This window comes from Petaurus breviceps, unplaced genomic scaffold (assembly GCF_028583685.1).
Source record: "Petaurus breviceps papuanus isolate PSGF00001 unplaced genomic scaffold, PetGlider_PUasm1.0 90604, whole genome shotgun sequence".
NCBI lineage: Eukaryota > Metazoa > Chordata > Mammalia > Diprotodontia > Petauridae > Petaurus > Petaurus breviceps.
In genome coordinates this window covers 2,937,160-2,961,253 of record NW_027187285.1, presented here as the reverse complement: position 1 = coordinate 2,961,253, position 24,094 = coordinate 2,937,160, and the positions used below count along the sequence as shown (strand labels likewise).

General features: G+C 37.6%; 2 protein-coding genes across 5 annotated transcripts in view; both read right to left on the bottom strand.

Moving 5' to 3' along the window:
* Positions 1-9,104, bottom strand: part of CEP70 (centrosomal protein 70) — a 261,992-nt gene extending 252,888 nt beyond the window's left edge. Inside the window, exon 1 of one of the 2 annotated variants that reach the window (XM_069063887.1) lies at positions 9,095-9,104. The gene's annotated coding sequence lies outside the window, so the exon portion shown is untranslated. The remainder of the gene's footprint in view (positions 1-9,094) is intronic. The other variant, XM_069063890.1, reaches the window with a different exon arrangement.
* The window catches only part of PIK3CB (phosphatidylinositol-4,5-bisphosphate 3-kinase catalytic subunit beta), a 183,372-nt gene that overhangs the window by 119,013 nt on the left and 40,265 nt on the right, over positions 1-24,094 (bottom strand). The gene's annotated exons all lie outside the window — the stretch shown is intronic.

Here is a 24,094-nt window from a genome sequence, read left to right as displayed (position 1 = left end):
CCATGTTGTAACAGCCTAGCCTAGAACAAAATCCAGGCCCAGCAGTCCCTGAAGCTCACAGTGAGAACCCAGCATAGGGGTACCCCAAGTTTAGCAAATGGGGGTGAGGTGGGACATGTTGAGGAAGGCTAAGGGGTCCACTGAACTTGTCTTTTTGAGTTGTCGTATTTTTTTAGAAACACTAGACCCAAAGTATACGAGGGGCTCTGAATGTGTCAAGGACAAACCCTCTCATTCTCCTCCCAGTTGACATAATTTGTTGTTTGCATTCCAAACTGGACTCCCTGTGTGGCCTTGGGAATCAAGACAGGACCAGTCAGTCTACACTAGACTGGGAAATTGCTTGTGCAGCTGGGACCCTTACTGATAAGAAGATTATGCTATCCTCATACTCTAGCAGTTCTCAAGAGAAAAGATCACAGCTTTTGCCTTGGCCTTGCTCGCTCCTCCCCTATGGGATGGGTTTTGTCCTTTTCCCACCTTTACAGCACCATTTGCCCCTCCTATGCCATGCCCTTTTAGGTGGAGATTTGTTATCTCCTCCTTCCTTTGTCCTGCTGTTATAAAAATGCAAACTTCTGTGCTGATTGTGAACTCTCTGGGTTCCACATGCATGTGTGTTAATCTACTTTGCATGTAAGTTTTGTGGAGCTGTGATTGCCTATTGACAGATGGGAATGGGAAGAAGTATTAAAGGAAGGAATCCTGGTGAAGGTTCCACTAGGGAGAAGTCGTGGAGCCCTGTAATAAGAGGGAGCTCCTAAGTTAAGAGCTCAGGACTGGAGCAGCTTACTTCCTTGAAGGAAGGGCCTAATCTGGCCCAACTATACTCAGAAACAATTAGGTTCTGCTCACACCATTCAACTGAGGAGTTTGACTCAAGCCCAGATGCCTCTGTGAGCAAGTAAGGTAAAACTCCAAACACCAGGAGGAAACATCTTAATTTGAGAAATACCAGGCTAAATTTGAAAGAGGATCACAAGCCCAAAAGAAATTCAGGTAAAACTTCAGAGAAAAAAAAGTTCTTTAATAATATCTAGAGGAAATGAAACAAGAGATAGAGAAAAGAAAGGTTACAAAGGAAAGAATGGCAAGAAAAATATGCATTAGAAGAAGACTGTTGAAAAACCTCATTCATAATGTGAAATTTCTGAAAATTAGAGTGAACCAAACAGAAAACAAAGACTCAACAAGAGATGAAAAATATTTTAAAAATAACCCCAAAATTGGAAATTGCTGTTCCTCATACAAGACATTCCATTTCCAAATTCCAAGCATTTTCACTGGCTATCCCCTTGGAATTCTCTTCTTCCTCTTCTCCCTGCCTTCTGGCTTCCCTGGTTTCCTTCCTAAAAATTCTGCATTCTACAAGAAAGCAAGGGCTATCTTTTATCTTTCTTTGTATCCCCAAGGCTTAACACAATAGCTGGCATATAGCTGTTGATTAATAAATGTTTTAATGACTGGTTGGGAGGCAGAGGTAGTATACTATGAATCTATAGAGACAGGTTGGTGCAAGGCTATGAGGACTTCAAAAGCAAGGGAGAAAAGAGGTTTTGTTGTGGTGGGTTTTTTTTTCCTAGAGGCAGCAGAAAGCCTCTGAAATATGTTGAATAAGAAAGTGCAACATATCTGATATATACTTAAAGAAAATCACATTGAATAGATCCTGGAGAGAAAATTTAAAAATTATTGGACTACCTGAAAGCCATGATTTAAAAAAAAAGAGCCTAAACATCATCTTTCAAGAAATTATCAAGGAAAACTGTCCTAATATTCTAGAACTAGAGGTGGAAAAGATACTGAAAGAGATCCCAAAAGGAAAACTTCTAGGAATATTGTAGCCAAATTCCAGAGTTCCCAGGTCAAGGAGAAAATATTACAAGTAGTCAGAAAGAAACAATTCAAGTACTGTGGAAACACAATTAGGATAACACAAGATTTAGCAACTTCTAAATTAAAGGATCAGAGGGCTTTTAATATGATATGCCAGAGGTCAAAGAAGCCGGCATTAAAACCAAGAATCACTTATCCAGCAAAACTGAGTATAATCCTTGAGGGGAAAAAAATGGACATGCAATGAAATAGAGGACTTTCAAGCATTCTTGATGAAAAGACCAGAGCTGAATAGAAAATTTGACTTGCAAATACAAGACTCAAGAGAAGCATGAAAAGGTAAACAGGAAAGAGAAATCATAAGGGACTTATGAAAGCTGAACTATTTACATTCCTACATGGAAAGATGATATGTGTAAATCATGAGATCTTGTTGAGTATTAGGGTATTTGTATGTGTATTTTATGTGTATGTATGTGTGTATACATATATACATACACAAATACACACACACATATACAGAGGGCACAGGGTGAACTGAATATGAAGGGATGTTTTTTTAAAATAAAATTAAGGGGCAAGAGAGGAATGTACTGGGAGGAGAAATGGAGAGGTAGAATGGGCTAAATTATCTCACATAAAAGAGGCAAGAAAAAGCTTTTACAATGGGGGGGGGGGAGGAAGGTGAGAGGGAACGAGTGAACCTTACTCTCATTATATTCAGCTTAAGGAAGGAATAACAAACACACTCAATTGAATATGCAAATCTATTTTACCCCACAGGAAAGTATTGAGGAAGGGAAGGAGGGAAGGGGTGAAGAATGACAGAAGGGAGGGCAAAAGGGAGGAGTGGGTAATCAGAAGCAAAAACTTTTGAGGAGGGATAGGGTCAAAGGAGAGGATAGAATAAATGGAGGGTAGGATAGGATAGAGGGAAATATAGTTGTCTCATAACTTTTATGGAAGTGTTTTGCATGACTACACGTGTAGAACCTATATGAAATTGCTTGCAATGAGGGTACGTGGGGAGGAAGGAAGGGAGAGAATGTGGAACTCAAAGTTTTAAAAATGAAGGTTAAAAATTGTTTTTACATGCAACTGGGAAATAAGATATAGAAACAATGGAGTATAGCAATCTCTCTTGTCCTACAGGAAAACGGAAGGGAAGGGTGCTACTTGTTTCAGTTATTCAAGTTCCTTTGAGCCTTGCCTTTGATTGTGTCAAGTCTTTGTTGGAAATAGTATACATTTGTGTTGCCCTTAATAGGCCTAAGGGAGTTTGGGGACCTTCTCTGCCCTTAATAGGACTAAGGTCATCACATGGAGTCCATGGTGGGAGGAGCTTGACGAAGGAACTGAGCAGGAAGGGCAGAACTGGAAGGGTGGAACAAGAAAGAGCTGAGCACATAAAAACTCAAGCACAAGCTGGGACCAAGGAGAGCTAAGAGAGAGAATGTGATGTCGACACTGTTATACTGTCTGTTGTTTTGTTACTTTGTCAGACAAAAGCACTCTGTTGATTTGTGCTGATTTCTCAGACAGAAAGTGAATTAAGATGATAGTGCCAGCAATGTGTATAAATTTTATTGTGGCCCTGTTGAGCTTTGTTTTCCTGGAAACAGAAACTGTGAAGAGCTTGGAGTGGAGCTGTCCCCATAAACTGCAATATGGAACAGGAGCAGAGACCTGCCTACCTGTGAATGCAGGTAACAGTTGGGTGAATCCAGGCAGGATCTGGGAGTGATGGAAGAGGAACCATGGGGTTTGGAAGTCAGCCTTGAGTTAAAATGAAAGGAGACTTTACTTGGGTACTCAGTGCTGACTGATAATATTGTTACTTACAGTAACCTAGGGGTGGATTGTGTTTGTACTTTCTGCTACCCCTTAAGGATGACTGGCCTAAGGATGATTAGAAGTCAGCCTCAAGTCAAGATAAAAGAAGACTTTACTTGGGTACTCTATATTGATTGAGGAGATTGTGACTTTCTGAATGCTATGTTTTGTTTAAGACTATATGGCCATTATATTATATTATATATTATATTGCTGTGAATGTTGCGCTTTAGTTTCTTGAATGTTTTGCTTTAATTTACTGCTGAATAGAGTTCACTATACTATGTAATTAGATCCTTAAAGTTATTCACAGCAGCAGTCCTCAGGAGAGCTGCTCGTGATTGGCTTTAGAGGGGGTAGGGGGTGGGGGGTGGGGCAGGTGATCAAAGGGAGGGCAGTTTGGAGAAAGGGTCATTAGAATACACTCCTGCCATCTTGGGGTGGTGGGAGAGGAGAGATGGGTGAAAAAATCTGGAACACAAAATCTTGTGGAAGTGAATGATGAAGACTAAAAATAAATTAATTAATAAAAAGGAAAAAAAAATCACATTGGATGCAGTGTGGAAAATGCATGGAATGAACTAGGAAGAGTCCTGAAGCTAACAGATCAATTAGACCACTGCAATGACTCAAGGTGACTGGGGACTAAACTATGGTGGACAGCTGGACAATTGTGAACAAAGAGATTGGATAAAAGTGATAACTACAACAATGTAAATGGAAAGAACAAAACAGAACTGAACTATATGATTAAAATAATAAAAGAAAAGAATTAAGAAAATGCAACTTCCTCCTTTCATTGGATAGTGAAGAACTGGGGGTTTGGAATGTTCTATGTTTGACTAAGTAGCTTAGTTTTGATGAACAGTTTGTCTCCCCCACCCCCCACCCCCACCAACCCCTTTTTTTAAATGTTTGTTACAAGGAAAGGTAGGGGAGGGAAAGGGGATATATTCAAAAAGATATCAATGGTAAAAATTTACCACTAGTTCAAATGAAACTAATTTAAAATTACCACCTCATATCTCTTTTTAGAATAAAATGCTATCAGTGCCTGCTATGAATATTTTAGACTATTATAGCTAAAATTAATAATTATGACTGAGAAAAGGTGTTGACATGAAAATGGCAGAAGGTACTCCTATTAAATTCAAATGCAGTGTTGAAAAATAAAGATTTTACTCTAATTTTTAAAAAAAGTTTATTGTTTTCAGGAATCCAAGAATGGTTTACCACCAAAACTATAGGCTATTAAAATCAATCATATTAATAATCAAAATCACATTAATATATAAGAGACAGAAGGCCTTAAGTCAAAATACAGAAATCATTTACAATAAAAACACTTAAAGGAATAAGATGGATATTTTCCTTAAAATAATCAAAAATGTCTTTCTAAAACCAAGGAGTAACATTTGTTTTTAATGGTAAAATACTAGGAGATTTTCCAATAAGAAGAGGGTAAAGCAAGGGGTCTACAATCTCAGGTATTATTATAGATAGTGTAAAATTCAAGCAATAAGAAAAAGAAATTGAAAGAATAAGCACAGACAAATAGGGAACAAAATTATCTCTTGTTTCCTGACAATTTAATGATTTACTTAAATGATAACACTACAGAGATTAATTTATAAAATTAGTACTAAATCAAACTACTAAAGTGGTATTTTATAGGATTATTTGCTGGGACACATAAATGTGATGGAAACCTAGACCTTTTCTCTTATCTTCCAAACCTCTCAAATGTCTACAATTCAGAAATTATTCTCCAAGGGACTATTTTGTGATCTCTCCAGAATTATTAATGATCTCTTAATAGTAAACCTAATGGCCTTTTCTTTGGCATGCAACTTCAGTATCACCCTCTATTCCTTATTCACAGTCACACTATATATCCAATGAGCTGCAAGTCTGCCAGTTCTACCTTCATAGCATCTTACATGTGTACCCTACACTCCATTCTCATAGCCACAACCACCCTGGTAGGCCTTCATCACTTTATGCCTTTATAGTTCATTTGATAGCTTCCTGGGCATGACCTTGAGTCTCTCCCACTGCAGTCCATCATCCATCCACTCAAGCAACTAAAGTGATCTTCCTAAAACACAGTTCTGACCATGCTACCAGCTCCCCCATCCCCAACATACTAAGTCCAGTCATTTCTTATCTTCAAGATCAAATACAAAATCTTTTATTTGTATTTTAAAGTCCTTCACAACCTAGCCTTTCCTACCTTTCCAGCCTTCTTACACTTTATTCCCCCTTTGTACTCTTTGATCAAGCTACACTGACCTTTTTACCATTTCTAGCACAGTATACAGGACATCTAACTCTGAGTTCAGAGATTCACTTCCATTTAAACTGAATAATTGTTTAAATGTTGTCTTGCCAATTAGAATGCGAACTTGAGAATCAAGGACCTTGTTGTTTGGGGTTTTTTTTTAACTTTATATCCTCAGCCTGTAGTGTAGTCTGGCTTATAATAAGAAATTAATAAATAAATACTGGCTAACTACTGAATGCTTCAAGAGAAAGCTAGATGGGACCGTGGCTGCTGATGCTGTAGGAGGGACTGTTAAAGAGTTAAGATGAAATCTCCCATTCTTGGCAACTTTAGGATTCTGTGAAGAAAACTGTTTATACTTCTGTTGTTCTGCTATAAAAATAATAATCACCTTCTCAACTCAAATACCTACAACAAAGCAAAAACCCTGAATTCCAGCCAATTATTAAGAGTCACTACTTTTGCTTTGAAGGACTGCTCTTTTAAGGTATATTGAGCACTTCTCTCCTTCCTTATTCAATTACTTGGCCTACTATGCTAATTTCTCTCTGATTAAGTTATTTAGAGAAGGAATGAATTCTAATCAATTATCTTTTATCAATACTTTTTTTTAAGGCTGTTTTGAAACATTTCTTAATATGAATTAAGAAATCTTACCTGGACTGAATTGACTACTACCATTTTCTTTTTTAATATAGTATTGTTTTATTATTAATAATAAATATTTTATTGATTATATGTAAAGATAATTTTAATATTCATTTTTAATGGAATTCCAAATTTTTTCCTTCCTCACCTCTCCACTCCCTAAGATGGTAAGCATTTGATATAGATTATATATGTGCAACCATGTGAAACATATTTCCATATTAGTCATGTGAAAGAAGAAACAGAGCAAAAGAAAAAACAATGAAAGAAAAAAGAAAATGAAAAATAGTATGCTTTGATCTGCATTCAGATTTTAACAGTTCTTTCTCTGGATGTGGATAGCAGTTTTCATTATGAGTCTTTTGGAATTATCTTATTGTATTGCTGACAAGAGCTAAGTTATTCAAGCTGATTATTGTACAATATTGCAGTTATGGTGACTACTAGCATTGTCTAAAAAAAAGAAGAAATTACTTATAAAAGCCTAACCTTGTGGTTTTTCTTCTATTTAGTTTCAAGTTTTAAAACTGCAGCTAGCGTACTAGACAAACATTTTAAAATTAAATATAGGGACAGAAATGATGAAATTTAGGAGAAAATAAGTAGCCCTAAACTCTAGTTGGGAGTTCTCCATGTTTAAAACTTTTGGAGAATAAAATATAACAATTATGACTGTGATGTCTCTAAAATGATAGTCAATTACTCCCAACTCTACTCCTCACTCTCTGGATGTCCCCCAAAAGCTTTCTCACTGAGTGATGCTCCCCCACCTTGTGATTCTCTCTTCTGACTGGTGAGTCCCATTTTCACCAGATTCACTGGCCACATTCATTTTATTCCAAACTCCAGTCCTGACTCAGTGGACTTCTCCTATCTATTGCTCAAAAGCAGTTATCCACCAGAACACTTTTCCCTATCCCACCTCATTTTCTGACCTACTTTTTATTTGCAGTTTTCCCCAATTAGAATTTGAGTTACCTTGGCAGCTAGGTGAAGCAATGGAGATGGTAGGGCCTGAAGTCAGGAACACTCATCTTCTTGAGTTCAAATCTTTCAGACACTTACTAACTCTTCGACTGAGCAAATCACTTAACCCTGTCCACCTCTGTTTCCTCATCTGTAAAATGAGCCAGAGAAGGAAATGGAAAACGACTCTGGGGATAGGATGGTAGGGATGTTTGTTTAAAGTTTAAAGAAAACCCCAAATGGAGTCACAAAGTGTCACAGAGAACTGAAAACAACTGAACAACATACCCCAGTACATGGTACAAGGTAAGCACTTAATAAATGCTTTATTGTTCTATCTCAGATGTGTGGACAATACCACTCTGAAGGCAGAAAGTAAAGAAGAACTAAGAAGTCTCTTAATGAGGGTAAAAGAGAAGAGTATAAAAGTTAGCTTGGAGCTTAACAGCAAAAAACTAAGATCTTGGAAACTGGTCCCATCACTTCCTGGCAAATAGAGGGAGAAGAAAGAGAAGCAGTATCAGATTTTATCATTTTGGCCTCAAAGATCATTGCAGACAGCACCTGCAGTTATGAAATTTAAAAGACACTTGCTCCTTGGAAATAAAGTATGGCAAATCTGGACAGCATACTAAAAAGCATGCCCTTGCAAACAAACGTCTATATAATCAAAGCTATGGTTTTTCCAGTAGCAATGTATGGCTGGGAGAATTAGACTATAAGGAAAACTGAGCACCACCAGAAGTGACGCTTTCAAACCATGGTGCTAGAGAAGACTTTTGAGAGGCCCTTGGACAGCCTGGAAAGGTAGGATTGGACCAGGTTGAAAAGGACCTTAAATGTAAAATAGAGCAGTTTTTATTTGATCCTAGAGGTAATAGGGATTCTCTGGATTTTATTGAATAGGGGAATGACATGATCAGACCTGTGCTTTAGAAACAGCACTTTGAATGCAAGGAAAAGTGGGCTAGCCATACCAGATCTTAAGTTACATTATAAAGCAGCAATCATCAAAACCACTTGGTACTGGCTAAAAAACAGAGGGGTGGATCAGTGGAATAGGTTAGGTACATAAGACACAGTAGTCAATGACTATAGTAATCTTACTGTTTGATAAACCCAAAGAATCCAACTTCTGGGATAAGAACTCACTATTTAACAATAACTGATGGGAAAACTGGGAAATAGTATGGCAAAAACTAGGCACAGACCAACAACTTCTTATTCCATATATCAAAATAAAGTCAAAATGGGTATACAATTTAGATGCAAATCAAAACAACCCTGAGGTACATTATACCTATCAGATTGGCTAACATGACAAAATAGGAAAATGATAAATGCTGGAGAAGATGTGGGAAAATTGGGACACTAATGCATTATTGGTGGGGTTGTGAACTGATCCAAACATTCTGGAGAGCAATTTGGAACTGTGTCCAAAGGGCTATAAAAATGTGCATACCCTTTGATCCAGCAATACCACTTCTAGGTTGTATCCCAAAGAGATCATACAAACAGGAAAAGGACCCCCATGTACAAAAATATTTATAGCAGCTCCTTTTGGAGAACTGGAAATTGAGGGGATGCCTATCAATGGGGGAATGGCTGAACAAGTTGTGAAATAAGAAATGGTAAGTGGGGCAGCTACGTGGCACAGTAGACACAGAGCACCAGCCCTGAACTCAGAAGAACCTGAGTTCAAATCCTGCCTCTGACCAGACACTTGACACTATCTGTGTGACCCTGGGCATGGGCAAAAGTCACAGCCACAATCGCCTCACCAAAAAAAGAAAGAAAGAAATAAAAAGCAGACAGACTTCAGAAAAACCTGGAAAGATTTATATGAACTGATGCTGAGTGAAGTGAGCAGAACCAGGAGAATATTTGTACACAGTAACAACAACATTATGCAATAACTGATAGACTAATTTTGATAGATTTAAATCCTCAGCAATGCAAGGACCTAAAATAACTCCAAAAGACTCATGACAGAAAATGACATCCACATCCAGAGAAAGAAATCTGGAGTCTGAATACAGACTGAAACAGACTATCTGCTCTCTTTTTTTAATTTGTTTTTTCTTTCTCATGGTTCCTCCCATTGTAATAGTAATGGCATTTAAAGATTCCCCTGTATTGGCTTGATTCTTGGTTTGATTGTGTTAAAACCCAGAGCTTGTTAATCCCACTTGTGGGATGGACTTGTTGAGGTGAAAAGAGAGTCCTGAACTGGGAGGAGCTGGTGACTTGGATTTGGGGAGACAAGAAAGAGGCAGAAGAACTTTTTGGAAGCAGCACTTGTGGAGGCAGAGAGAGACTGAGAGGATTGCTGAGGGCGACTTTGAATTGCCCTGGACTTTTGAGACCTGCCCCCTGAGCTGCCAAGGACTGAGGAGACATGGCTGTTTTGCTGGTACTTTGTCTGTTTTGATGTTGTTTTGCCAGATTTGTCCACTGGTGAAAGACAGTCCTGTTGTTGCAGAAGTTCTGGAACCTGGCTGTTGGTTAAGAGCTACTGAGACTGTCCTGCAGACAGAGAGTGAATACTGTCCACTGGTGAAGGACAGTGCTGTTGTTGCAGGGGTCTGGGAACCTTTCTGTTGGTTCAGAAGCCCTGAAGGATTTTCTTGTTGTATGTTTACAGAAATCCTGAGAGAGGGTTTTGCTAATGTTTTCAGGGGTCCTAGGACTGTTCTGCAGACAGAGGATGAATTAATGAAGAGACTGGCAATGTATCTTATGGCCTTGCTAAGCTTTGTCTCCCCAGGAACAAAGAAGATTGCTGAGAACTTGCCTTGTGTCAAGATGAAGAAAAGACCTCCATTTGGGTATTAAGTGCTGTGCTTAAACTTGTTGTAACTCTGGGGTAGATTCAATTGTGATTCAGGGGTGGGGAACTTTTGACCTTTTTTGTGTTCTATGATTGAACAAATGAATGTACTTTACTTATGATTGGAAACTAATCTCCATTTGAGAAGAGGGGCTTTGTGATGGACTAAATGAAGGTACAGCCTAGGGGTGTAGTACTTAGAACAGGGACTTTGTAATTGATTGAATGAATGTAAGGTCCTGGGGTGGGGTAGTACTTGGAGATTATTTAATCACACTTAGTAAATGCTGTATTTTGAATGATGTCATATTTTGATCTTCTCTGTTCTTAATTTGTCACTGAATAAAATGGAGAGCACCTATGCTGGTATTTTGAACCTTGGGAAGTTGCCTTTGCTTGGCATTACATTACACCCATTCATTCTAATTCTTCTATACAACATAACTAATGTGAAACTGTATTTAATAAGAATGTATATGTAGGGGCGGCCAGGTGGCTCAGCACAGGCTCCAGTGTCGGGATGACCTGGGAATCAAATCCAGGCTCAGATACTTAGCACCACACCCAGAAATAACTGGCCATGTAACCTTGAGCAAGTTACTTAACCCCGATTGCTTTAAAAAAAAAAAAAAAAAAAAAAGAATGTATATGTAGTACCTATATCAGATTGCATGCCATCTTGGGGAGGGGGGGAGAAAATTTATTTAAAACTTATGGAAGTGAATGTTGAAAACTAAAAATAAATTTTAAAAAACAAAAAAAGGAAAAGAAGGGGCAGTTAGGTGGCACAATGAATATAAGAGCACCAGTCCTGGAGTGAGGAGGACCTGAGTTCAAATCTGGCCTCAGACACTTAACATTTATTAGCTGTGTGACCTTGGGCAAGTCACTTAACCCCAATTGTCCTGACTCCCCCCCCTCCAAAAAGACAAAAAAAAGAAAAGAAAAGAAAAGAAAAGAAAAGAAAAGAAAACAAAAGAAAACAAAAGCACTTCGGCAATTGTATGAAGAATAGATTGGAAAGGGGAGAGAATGGAGGCAGGGCTACCAAAAAGGAGGCCATGGCAATAGTCCAGTCTAGGTTAGAGGTGATATTGGTTATGAACTAGGGTAATTAATGGCGGTGAGCAGAGAGGACATGTATGTGAAAAATGTAGTGGAGGTAGAATTAGAAGCTCAATAAATACTTTTGAAATTGAATGTTGAGTAGCCAGAGAGACTGCATGTTCTGATGAAGTAAGACAACCTGGGTTCTCATCCTGATTTCTTAATCACTAATAGTTTGACCTTACTTTGTTCATGTAAGTCAGTTATCCTTTTTGGAATGCAGTTAACACCATCTGAAAGATGGTAGCTAAAATGACAGAAAAGGGAAAATGACAAATGCTGGAGGGGGGGGGGGTTCTTTAATGAACTGTTGGTGGAGCTAACTGGTCCAACTATTCTAGAAAGTAATTTGGAACTGTGCCCAGATAGCTATTAAATTGTTCATACCCTTTGACCCTATGATAGCATTACTATTTCAAAGGAAGAAAAAACAAGTCCATAAATACAAAAATATGTATAGCAGCTCTTTTTGTGGGAGCAAAGAATCGTAAACTAAAGAGATGTCCACCAATATGGGAACAGATGAACAAGTTATGTATAGAATATGAATGCGATAGAATACTATTATGTTGTGAGACATTATAAAGGGGGTGATTTCAGAAAAGTCTGGGAAGACCTGTATAAATTGATACAGAATGAAATGAGCACAATCAAGAGAGCAATTTATACAATAATATCATAAGGACAATTAATATTGAAAGACTTAGGAACTATGATCAACCCAATGATCACAATTCCAAAGTACTCATGATGAAACATACTATCCACTTCCACAAAGAGACTGAGGACAGGGAGAAGCATGTGTTCTTCCTCCCTCCCTTGTTTTGGGGGGTGCCCCACTATGGATAATTCAGGAATTTGTTCTGCAGACTATACACATTTGTAATGAGCTTTATTTCTCTTTCCTTCTCTGTAGGTGGGGAAGGGGGAGGGAGAAAAATTGATCCTGGAAATTAAATGAAATTTAAAAAAAACTTTCACTGCTCTTGCATCTTTAGAAAACCTTTCCCCAATGTCTGCCATCACCAATGGTCCTGGTCCACTCTGAATCCTTCTTTTCCAGTTCCTCAGTATTGAGGATTTTGTCTTCCCTCTGAAAGTTACCCAAGAGCCCTGGAATACTAGCTGAGAAATTTTCCCATCTCTTTCCTCTATAGCTCAGGTTTCATAGAGCAGAACTTGTAATCATCAACAGACTGCTTATACTCTGGCAAATTTAAAGCAACTTAACGAGTTTTCTTACAGTTGCTAAAAACATAGCTTATGGTGAAATACAAAACTCCACTTTAAATATGAAGGATATTTGGCCCACCATTTTTGCTTATATTCACAAGGCTAATAATTATGGGTTTTGTGATGCCCTTTTTGTTTTGGTAACCACCTCCAACCTTAGTAACTCAAACACAAATTCAACTCCCTTCAGTGGGCTTTAAAAATGCAAATGAAAAGACAATGGGGAAAACATACACAGATGATTTCTATCAGCTATTTGTAAAGAAAAGTCTTTTAAAATATTATGCCTCCCACCAACCCACTGACCTAAGAGTATTTCTTTTTAAGTGAAGAAAGTAATAATTCCTATAATCACTTTTGTTTTTTAAAAGCTATGAACATTACTGTAAGAGGTAGTATTGTCAACAGATAGAAGGAACAGCCTTTGGAGTCTAGAAGAACCGGGTTCAAATATTGCCCCTGACTCACACAGCTAGGTAGGAGTAACTAAGCAAACCACAATCTCTGAAGTGCCCCAAGCAACAGAAAGGCTATAAGTTGCTGATCTGCAAAGATTTAGTATCCACAGTCTGAATTCTTTTAAAACAAAATCTATAAAGACTTTGAAACAAAGCCTTCTGATAAGCTAGTGGTTCAGTAAACAATTTTTTCTCTAAGGATTTTCTTCAATGTCAAAACTAGATAAGAAGTTTGTAAATACAAAGCATCTGAGACCACATTCTTTTTGGTTAGACCTATCCAAGACCATAGTTTACAAACTCTATGTGGTACTTCCCTTCTTACCAGCTCAAACCAAGACACTTTCTCTCAAAGCATGAGAATTTAAAATGAGAATTTCAACATAAATGAAAAGTAAAATCCAACCTATACTCCCTTACCCCAAAGAAGGGCAGACTAAAAAGCACATCATTATCAACAGCGCACAAGACAAGATTCACAGGCTAGACAACAAAAGCTCCAGAGGTGGTGCCCTCAATGAAACACCCTGTCTTGGAAGTGAGTTTTGCTTCCCTGTTTGAGACTGCTTTTCTACTGAGCTATGACCTGTTTATATCATCTACTCGGCTGAGGTTTTTTCTGCAGAACTCCCATCTGTTGCTTCTTCAGGGAGTTGCCTGAAGCAGTTTCTCTGCAGCAGAGTTCCTACATAGCTTCTCTAAGCCAGGCAAAGTCCCAAGTCTACTTCAGTTATTTTCTCAGACTATAGATTTGCCTAACACTTCTATTCTGAGCCCCAGTAAAAAGTCTGACATCATTTTGCTTATTTTTACAATGTTAGTATTAATGAATGAAAGAGCATTTATTAAGTGCTATCTATGTGCTACACACTGAGGATACTATATTAGCAAACCAGATAATCACTGTCCTAAAGAATCTCATATTCTAAAAGGAGAGGACAACACATACACAGAAGCTAAGGTTGGAAACTGGTGTGGAGCCGGTTATGAAGGGGTACAGTAGCCTGGTGGATAGAACTCTGGTTCAAGTCCCACATCTGACACATATGGATGAATGACCTTGGACATGTCATTTAATGTCTCAGTACTCTACTTAGATCTCAAAAGTGGCAGAGAAGGTGATGACTTGAATTGGTAGAGGGAGTTTCCACAATGAAATCACAGGTCCAGATGAACGGCATTTTGGTGCTTTTTGTCATCTTCATTTACAAGGCTGTATTCACTGTACATACTTTTTCTGTTGGTTCTTTCTTCACTCTGTATCAGATCATGCAAGTCTTCCCATGTTTCTATAAATTCATCATTCTTCAGAGTGCAATAATTTTTCATTACATTTATATAAGACCTTTCATTCAGTTACTATCCAACTACTGGCCATGTAGTTTACTTATAGTTTTTTCTGTTCGAAATAGGAACATCTCTGTTGTTTCTTGATGCTACTGATTTCCCTGTGGCATACAGACACTGGGCAGTGAAAATAATGAATGGTCAAACAAATTCTCTTTGCAATGTATTTTGCCCAGGGTATCTTTCCACAAAAATAAAATTTGCATCACATAAAAGATATAAAGATAGTAGGGATCTTAAAGACCATGTAGTCTAACCCTTTCATTTTAGAGATGAAACTGAGGGCTCAAAAAGACTTGCCCAAAGTCACACAGGTAGTAAACTTCAAAGGTAGGGGGCAAAACCAGGTTCTCTAACTTGAAAACCAGCAAGCTTTCCTTTTGGGAGGCTGTACGTTTTATATATTTCTAATAGTTAAAGGACAAGTGTAATTATGTGGTTTTTTATTTTCCAGTTCTTAGCAGAGTGCTAACATAAGTCATGTGTGCTTTTTTTAAAGGCATGTAACATTCAGTGGCAACGTTCAGAATCATTGCCCCTGGAGTCTCATTGTACTTTGAACCTCATTACAAAACAAACCAAAATACCAAGGTTACTATTGCTTTGATGCAACAGAACCTCCATTTCTGCAATTTTTATCTACAAAAACTTACTGAAAGCAAAGTTCCTACCTTTCTAGTTCCTTCTTTCCAGTGGCTGTTGCTTAATGTAATTTCTTCATTTAACGTGCCCCAAATTTAGTGAGTTCAGTACTTATACTTTGCTTTGACTTTTTAACTAATTTATTTGCTTCTGTGCTCTTTTACCAGATCTAACAAATTATTAGAGAGGTAAATTTACCCTCAATCAATTTCAAGCCATAAATAATTCTTCCTCATTTGTTTTACCACTTCTAACAAGTTTTTTGGTTACCTGGGTAGGTTCATTATTTCTACTTTCTATTCCTTGAGATTTTATCAACACACTCTCATTCTTTTACTAACACAGCACATGAATTAGTGTATTAATGGAGACTCTCAGTTTCTTGTTCATTTCTGTATATCACTATCTCACAAAGCTTCACTTTCTCAAATGATTTTTCTTTCAGTGAGATTTCTTTTAGCCTCCTGAATTTTCAATATATCACAAATGTAATACTCATCATCTCCTCCTCCCTCCTATAATATGTATCACACCTTTAAAAAAATTTTTTATTAGGGTTTTGAAGAAGACTGGGTCTTCCTATCCCACCTGGAATAGAACTGATCTCAAAGCTGATCTGGAAGGAAGATTTAACTTGCTCAGTTTTTCCAACCTGGGCTGGTTCAGCCAGGGTTCTAACAGCTTTAGCCCTAACATAGCTCAGAGAAATTCCACAACTCAAAAGATCCATCAGCCTCAGCCTCCTCCAGTAGCTAGGATTACAAGTGTATGCCATGACACCTGGCAGTCAGGTTTTGTTTGTTTTAGAGCTGAACTGTCACAAAAACTGCAGAGAAATAGGGAGACTTAGAGGCGGTTAGGTGGCACAGTGAATAGAGTACCAGCCCTGGAGTCAGGAGGACCTGAGTTCAAATCCAGCCTCAGACACTTAACACTTATTAACTCTGTGACCTTGGGCAAGTCACTTAACCCCACTTGCCCTACCTTCCCTCCTCCAAAAAAAAAAAAGATAGAAATAGGGAGATTTGGAAACCTAACCTGGGGGGCTGAGAGAGGGGAGGGAAGAAGTTGTGCATACAAATATGAGGGATTTGTCCTGAAAGATCACATAAGTCTTGCACTACATAACAGAGCAAGAGAATCTCCAGTTCAACGCCATCATTATACAGATGATGAAATGGAAGCAGAGCAAGATAAAACATTTAGTAAGCATCTCCCATACTCTGTGCTAAACACTAGGGATACAAATCCAAACAAGAAAGGCAGTATCTGCCCTCAAGGAGCTTCATTCTGACAGGGGAAAGACAACACAGAAAGGGGAGATGAAAAACGGATGGGGAGAAGGAAACAGCATGCTATACAGTAGAATGGGAAGAAGACTGGAGGTCTGACTCCACCCCCCAAAAAGATCATCAACATGGGTCTTCCTGAATTCAAGTTCAGCACTCAACCACTCCACAGTGCCTCTCCTCCTCAATTTCTGAAGCTTTATAATGTGCATGCTACATTTTAGTGACCAGGGTTGAGAAAGGGACAAGAAAGCACGCAATACAAGAATCAATTGAAGGAATAGAGAATGTTTGACCTGGTTTGCATTAGAAAAGAGTATTTTCTCATTAGGGGGCTTCACCGATTAAATTAAGTCTGATCCCCCAAAATAAAGTCACATCAAATACATTAAATTAACATAAAAGTAAAAGTACTTTTTCTCTCCATAATTCATTGTAGACATAATTTTACATATGAGCCAGAGAAAGGTTATTCCATTTGTAGATTATAATGGGAACTTGACTCTCACTGCTTTTGCAAGTTAAATATTTCTTTAGTTTGTGCAAGAGTCTGAGGATATAAAGATGAAATAAGGTGCATATTCTTTCCTCAAAGAGCTTACAATATAATGATGGGGGAGGGTGGCGGAATATGTGCAAAAATAATTAAAACAGCACGCAAAATCATGACTACCACAAAGAAACACACCTAAAAGTGTGAAATTTGGGAAAAAAAAGTTTTCATTTGAAGAGATCATGGAAGGTGGTGGCACTAGAGATAAGCCTTGAAGGAAAAGAAGCATTTTAATAGGCAGAGATTCAGAAGATGGAGCCCATTTTCAGGTTAAGGGACTGGGTTAGTAAAGGCACAAGAGACAAGACAATTGATAACTTTAAATGGTGACTAGTCCTAGCTGAGTTCTGGGAAATGAAAAATGCAAGAATGGAAGTGTGGAATATGATGCTGAAGAGAAGGCTAGAGCCATTGAAAAGGACCTTAATAATTAGGATAAGTCGGTTGAACTATTTGTCTTTGGCAGGCAATAGTGAGCATAAAAAAGTGCAATGATCTGAGTCAAGAATGAGGTTTTAACCCTCTGGTCTGTTCAAATACTCTCAAAGTGCCTTCCCTTAGTTTCGGACACAGACACTTTTAAGTAAGGCCAAACTGTTGCTCTAATTGGTTTGTGTGCTGATTAAAGATTTAACACTCATGTGACAAATTCCTGACAGACCTTTGCTGACCTTTGTCTAGAAATGATACCAAGAAACATTGATGAAACAAGGTAATTATGTCGACGATTCTCAGTTTTTTGCCAAAGATTCTTTCCAAGGCCATAAATAGTGCCTCTAAACCAGCCAATAACTTACTGTACTGCAGTACATGTGGCTGAGAATATAGAAAATCAAGTATAATCACTTCAAGCGATGCTCCTGACAAGATGTCCCTACTCGGAAATGTTCTTTCAGGCCATTATATGTCAGTGTACAGTGTGTTAGCAGAAATGGCACCAGTCTGGAGTTAGAAGACCTGGATTCAGAGACTCAACTGCAACACTTAACCAATAGTGATATTAGGCAAGTTAATAACCTCTCTGAATCCTGATTTTCTCAGCTATAAAAGGGAGAAGGTGGGAGAATCTTTCCAAATCTAGTGTTCCTTCCACTACCAGAGGTTCCCAAACTTATTTGACCTGTCATCCCCTTTAAAAAAAAAAAATTACTCGCTCCCCTGGGATTAGGTTAACCCTTATTTTTATTCAATACCCCCCCAAATGCACCCCATGCTACTACTGCCTCTCCATCATTCCAGTGCCCCCCAAGAGGTGGTATCAGCCACTTTGGGAACCTATACACTATACCATGTTATCTCCCAAGCACATATAAATATTCTTTATCATTTCCACTATTTATGAATATGCATCCATTTGAGTTCAAATGACCTTATAGAACCTGGTATATTAGATAAGACCTTTCATCTCCCCTTTGTAAAATAACTGAGTAAAAAAAAAAATGTTCCAGTCCCACACTTTCATCTTCCTCAATGAATTACTGTGTTCAAAGATTCTAGAGTATGTATCTGGAAGCTGAAGTAACAACTAACCTGCTGCTCCCCACCAATCACTATCCTGGAACGTCCCAAGAAGAGAGAGTATCTGAACACACATCAGATATAGGACTTTCCTACACTAAACGGCAACTAAAAGTTGGGAAACAATTCATCTAAGTTGCTACACTACCCCAATTTGGGAAAGTGCCACATAAGCACTCCAATTTGAATGCAAATTTGGAGTCTTAGAATATCCCATTCCCATTTCCAGACAAATTTTAAAATGGTAAAAGGATATGAACAGGTAGTTTTCATGGGAAGAAATCAAAGCTATAAACAATCACCTAAAAAAATACTCCAAATCACTAAAAGTAAGCAAAATGCAAAGTAAAATAATTCTGAGATTCCACTTCAGATTCAACAAGTGGACAATAATGACAAAATGGAAAGGACAACTGCTGGAGGGGGTTCTGGGACAGTTAGTGAAATTATGAACTGCTCTGTCTGGCTATTCTAAAAAGCAACCTAGAACTATAGCCCCAAAGTCACTGAATTGTGCATACTCTTTGAACCAGTATAAGATATTAATATTAGGCACATTTACCCCCCCCAAAAAAAGAAATGAGACAAAAGAGCCATATGTACAAAAACATTTAAGGTAGGACTTTTTGTTGTAACAAACAACTGGAAACAAAAGCTGAGTTCTCATAATGGGATCCCATAAAGGGGGATGACTACAAATTAGGACCTATGAATATAATGAAATATTAAGAAAGGCAGCATAGGATAATGAAGTTGGCCGAGAAGACCATCATGTCCTGCCCCTGTCACTGGCTATGTAACCCTCAATAAGTCACTTAACCTGTCAGGACTCTACGCAAGGCTATAAAATTTTAAAGTGCAAACCTAAATTTGAATAGGAAAAATTTCCTTGCCTGGAATTTCCCAATACCAGTGAAATCATATGCCCAGTTCTTATCCCTGTGCAATGATTAGAGAGATGGATTCAGAAACCTTGGGAAGACATACATGATTAAAGGAGTCTGCAGTACCAAGAAACTCATTAGTGGCCTCATCTCTCTCTTGAAAATAATTTTTAAAGACTTAACTGTTATCAATGCCATGACCAACTACAGTTTCAAATGACTGATAATGAAGTATGGAAATAGATGTGAAGACTATAGAGGAAGAATGAGGCATACTTTTATAGACAACAAATAGAACACATTTTGTTTTTGCTTAACTAGACATTTGTTACAAAGGAGAGTTTTTAGGGAGGGGTATGGTAACCTCAGGAAGTTATAGGGAAGGTAATGATTGTGATGTAAAAACAATGAAAGAGAAGAGCATCAATGAAATATTTTAAAAATACACAAATGAAAATAAAAGGAGACAAAAAGATAAGCAGGGCAATGGCGGAACCATCAAATTAAACTTATTATAGATTTTTAAAAATTAAACCGTTGGGGCAGCTGGGTGGAGCAGTGAATAGAGCACCGACCCTGAAGTCAGGAGGACCAGCATTCAAATCAGACCTCAGACACTTAACACTTACTGGCCATGTGACCCTGGGCAAGTCACTTAACCCCAACTGCCCTGCCCTCTCCCCTCCAAAAAAAAAAGTTAAACTGTTTCAAATTCATGTTTTAATATACAAGTCTCTTTCTGGTCTTCTTTGTATATAGAAATGTTCATGATTTTTCTAGTTTATGCTAATTTTTTTAAAGATAAGAGAACAAAAGACGGGGGGGGGGGGGACAAAAGAGCGGAGCAACAGTATTGATATTATGAGGCAAAATGTAATAGAAAGAAATTTTTTTTAGCATACCCTGCTCTTCACTTGGGCTGTGTGTATGCCTTAGAGTCTAGCTGTTACCTGATATCACTGTCCCCTTGAAATTGATTTAACAATTTAGAAAAATCCTTTTTGCACTAGGTCACAGCTTGTCTTCATTTACTTTTAAGATTCCAATGTTTATTTTTGAAATAAAGGTTTATTTTGCTAGAAAGAATTGAAGGTTTTGCACATATGGAAGGAATGATTTTCCTCTGGAAATTTAAAGTCTATCATTTTACTAGCTATAGCTTGAAAACTCCTTTGATATTCAGAAATGATCAGATTGCATTATCTTCATTCTTTTAGAGATTATAAATTATTTCACAATGCCTGAAGGTTACATTTGGAAACTGCAGTTATTTCCCTATCTAAAACATAGGAGGGAGTTCTTAACCATTTTTGTGCCATGAATTCCTGGGGTAGTTAATGCATATGGATGCCTTCTCAGAATGAAATTTCTGAATGCAAAAAGTACACTGGACTAAAAAAAGGAATTGAATTATACTAAATCAGTCATCAAAATAAGTTATTTAAAACAAGTTTATGACCTGAAATCTATCCACAAATCCTTTGTTCTAAACCATATCTACATCTCCTTCAACAGATCTAATTATATTATATAAATAAATCCTATTCAAGGTAATTCACAGTAGGAACCACAGAAAAAAAAGTCTCAATTTAAAATGAACAGTAACAACCAAAAACAAACAAAACTTGGAAATAAATAGGTCAACAACTTTAAGCAAAATTCAGTTGCTCATATTGAACCCTCAAAAATTAGTCAGACCAAAATAATAACAAAGCACTATAGACTAAAATGTTATTCTCTGGACTGTTATCTCACCTGTATGAAATAAAGCCAAGGGACTGATCTAGAATTCTTTATCCTCCTTCACCAAGTAATTAGGGTTTGGTTTTTTTTTTAATTGCTGTTTTGCTTTCTCAGAGGCAAAAGATTCCTCACAGGATTTTTACGAGCAATACTAATTTTTTTTCAAATTATTTTAATTCAAGATAATACATATTTTGGTGCTTTTTCTGTGACTTTTGAGACAAGGTTCAAGCACAAAAATATGTGGGATACACTCTCATGGACTGGCAAAGTTTGAACTTAAAATGTTGTTCTTTAAAAAAAGATAAAATAAAATTTGAAACTAGGCACTAACTGTACTAAGCTTAAGTTCTCCCCCAAAAATATGCAGGCTTTACAGAAAATTTCTGTGACCTCTTATGGTTCTAGAAACACAGCATCACCTATGACATTTATCTTAGTTAAACCCTATCTAAGATGCCCCACTAATGACACTTTCTGAAACATATTTGAAGACACAGGATTCACAATTTAATTGTACACTACCTGCTACCATAGGTTTATTTTGAAATGGAAGATAAGGGAGGAGAAATATAATTTAGCACAGTCAAAAAAATATATATTTTCTAGTACTATCCTCCATAATAATGAATAAATATACCAGGGAACTTGAGGGTACTATTTAGCAAAGAAATATCTTTTAAACAACTTAGATGGGGCTTCACTGAAAAAACTGTACAAGGTGTTCAATCATACCTATAAAATGAATGCTGCCCATAACCTTCAAATTCTGACACAAAGAAGTCAGTTATCACAAAATAGAAATAGAATAATGCTCTCTTATTCTTCTTCCTAATCTTAACCTATCTTCTTTTTGTATCAGCCTCTCTAAACTTTTTCTCCCATTGGTTGCTAATCTGATTTCTTCTATGATCCTCTTCTTTGCCTTATTAATAACAAGCATTTCACTCCTATTACAATAGGGCCTGACCCTATGATGAGTCACTAAATGCTGCCCCAGCGTCCTGAAAGACTTTATTCATCTCGTATGAGTGAGCAGCTGACTCACTATAGGACTGGTCCATTAATAACATTACAGGGCATTACATTCACATAAAGTTGATCTTAACAATAATTTGAACAAAATCTAAACCACACAAAACTCTGAATTTTTTCTTCATAGAAACTAAGCAACATACTGTGCCATCCAAAGTATAATCTTATGGAACAGATCTTTGGTTATAAAAATAGTGAATTTCCATTATCAGTTTTCAAGATAATGAAATTAAGTACCTCAAAGTACAAAGAGTTATTATTGGCTTTAAGAGTAAGAAGCCTGGACTATTCCAAATAGAAAAAGGAGTGTAGCAGCAGATGATGACTTAATCCTCTCTACCTTCCAGATGATGGAAAGTACTTTTAAGTAGTTAAACATCATTACTTTGGATTCCACCAACTTAGAATTTGTAGACAAGGTTTACCTTGGCACTACCAATGTAATTCCTGCTCTTTAACATCCAATCAGCTTCCAACTCCTTTCATCAATCCCTTCCTGTCCATTATTACTGACTGCCACCACCCTTGTCCACATGTTCCCTTTGACTACTGTACTAGACAATTGTAATCAATTCCAAATTGGTCTTCCTGCTTCTAGTTTTCTCCCCTTTCCAATGCATGCTCTATATAAATGCTAAAATAAACTCTCCTAAGACACAAATCTAGCCATTCTATGCTTAGCTTAAAAGTCTTCAGTGATTCCCCTTTGGCTATAGAAAAAACAGAAATTCTTTAGTCTGGCATTTGAGGTCCTCCACATTCTGGGTATCATCTGCCTTTCCAACCTTTATTTTATACAATTCCCATTCATGAACTCTTCCTTGCTTCAACCTTGAAACGCACTCTCACCTACCCTCTCAGGTCAAACAGCACCTCTTCCATGAAGCATTTCTTGACTCTCCTTGTCCCCTAAAATTGCTATTTTCTCCCAATTTTCAATGGGATATAACTGCACATATCTTGCCCTCTTTACCATGTAAGCTTCTTGAAGGCTTGGAATTTTTTTACCACTGTCTTTTTATCTCCAGTCAATCAATAAATGCCTAAGCCGTTCTAGGCACTGTGCTACGATACAAAGAAAGGCAAAAGGCAGTTTCTGCCCTCAAGAAGCTCACAATCTTACATGCCGCAGACGGCAAACAAACAAATATTGTACAAACAAGCCATACACAGGATAAATTGGATATAATTTAAAGAGCGAAAGGATTAGAATTAACAGGGATTCGCAAGACTTCCAGTAGAAGGTAGGATTTTAGCCAGGACTTGAAGAAAGTCAGGAGGCAGAGATGAAGAGAGATATTGTTCCAAGCTCTAGAGACGGCCAGAGAAAAATGTCCAGAAATAAAGAATCTTGCAAGGGGAATAACAAGGAGGCCAGTGTCATTGGACTGAAGACTAGGTAGAGGAGGAGGAAGGTAAAGGTGTATGAAAAATGGAAAAGTTATAGAGGACTTTTAAGGCAAACAGAGATTTTATATTTGATTCTGGAGGTGACAAGAGAACCACTGGAGTTTATGGGGGTAACATGGTCTCCTAGGCTTATAGGACCAAGCACAGTGGTTTCTCTTGCCTTACAAATAAAAGGCTCTTCATAAATGTTTATTGAATTGAATTATAAAGGAATTATGTTAAATGCTATGGAAAAATCACCCAAAGGGGGCTTAAATGGTCAAGCAGAAAAAAATAAACAGGTGAGAATAAAAGGCAATGCAAGTCAAGCAGGGTACAGTGAAAACAGCAAGACCTCTACAACCCCTGTTCAAATCTTACTTCTAATACTTAAAACTTTTTAACCTCCTTGGGCCTCAGTTTCCTCATCTATAAATTGAGGGCTTTGGACTAGAATTAGGGGTGCGGAACCTGAGGCCTTGAGACCACGTGTAACCTT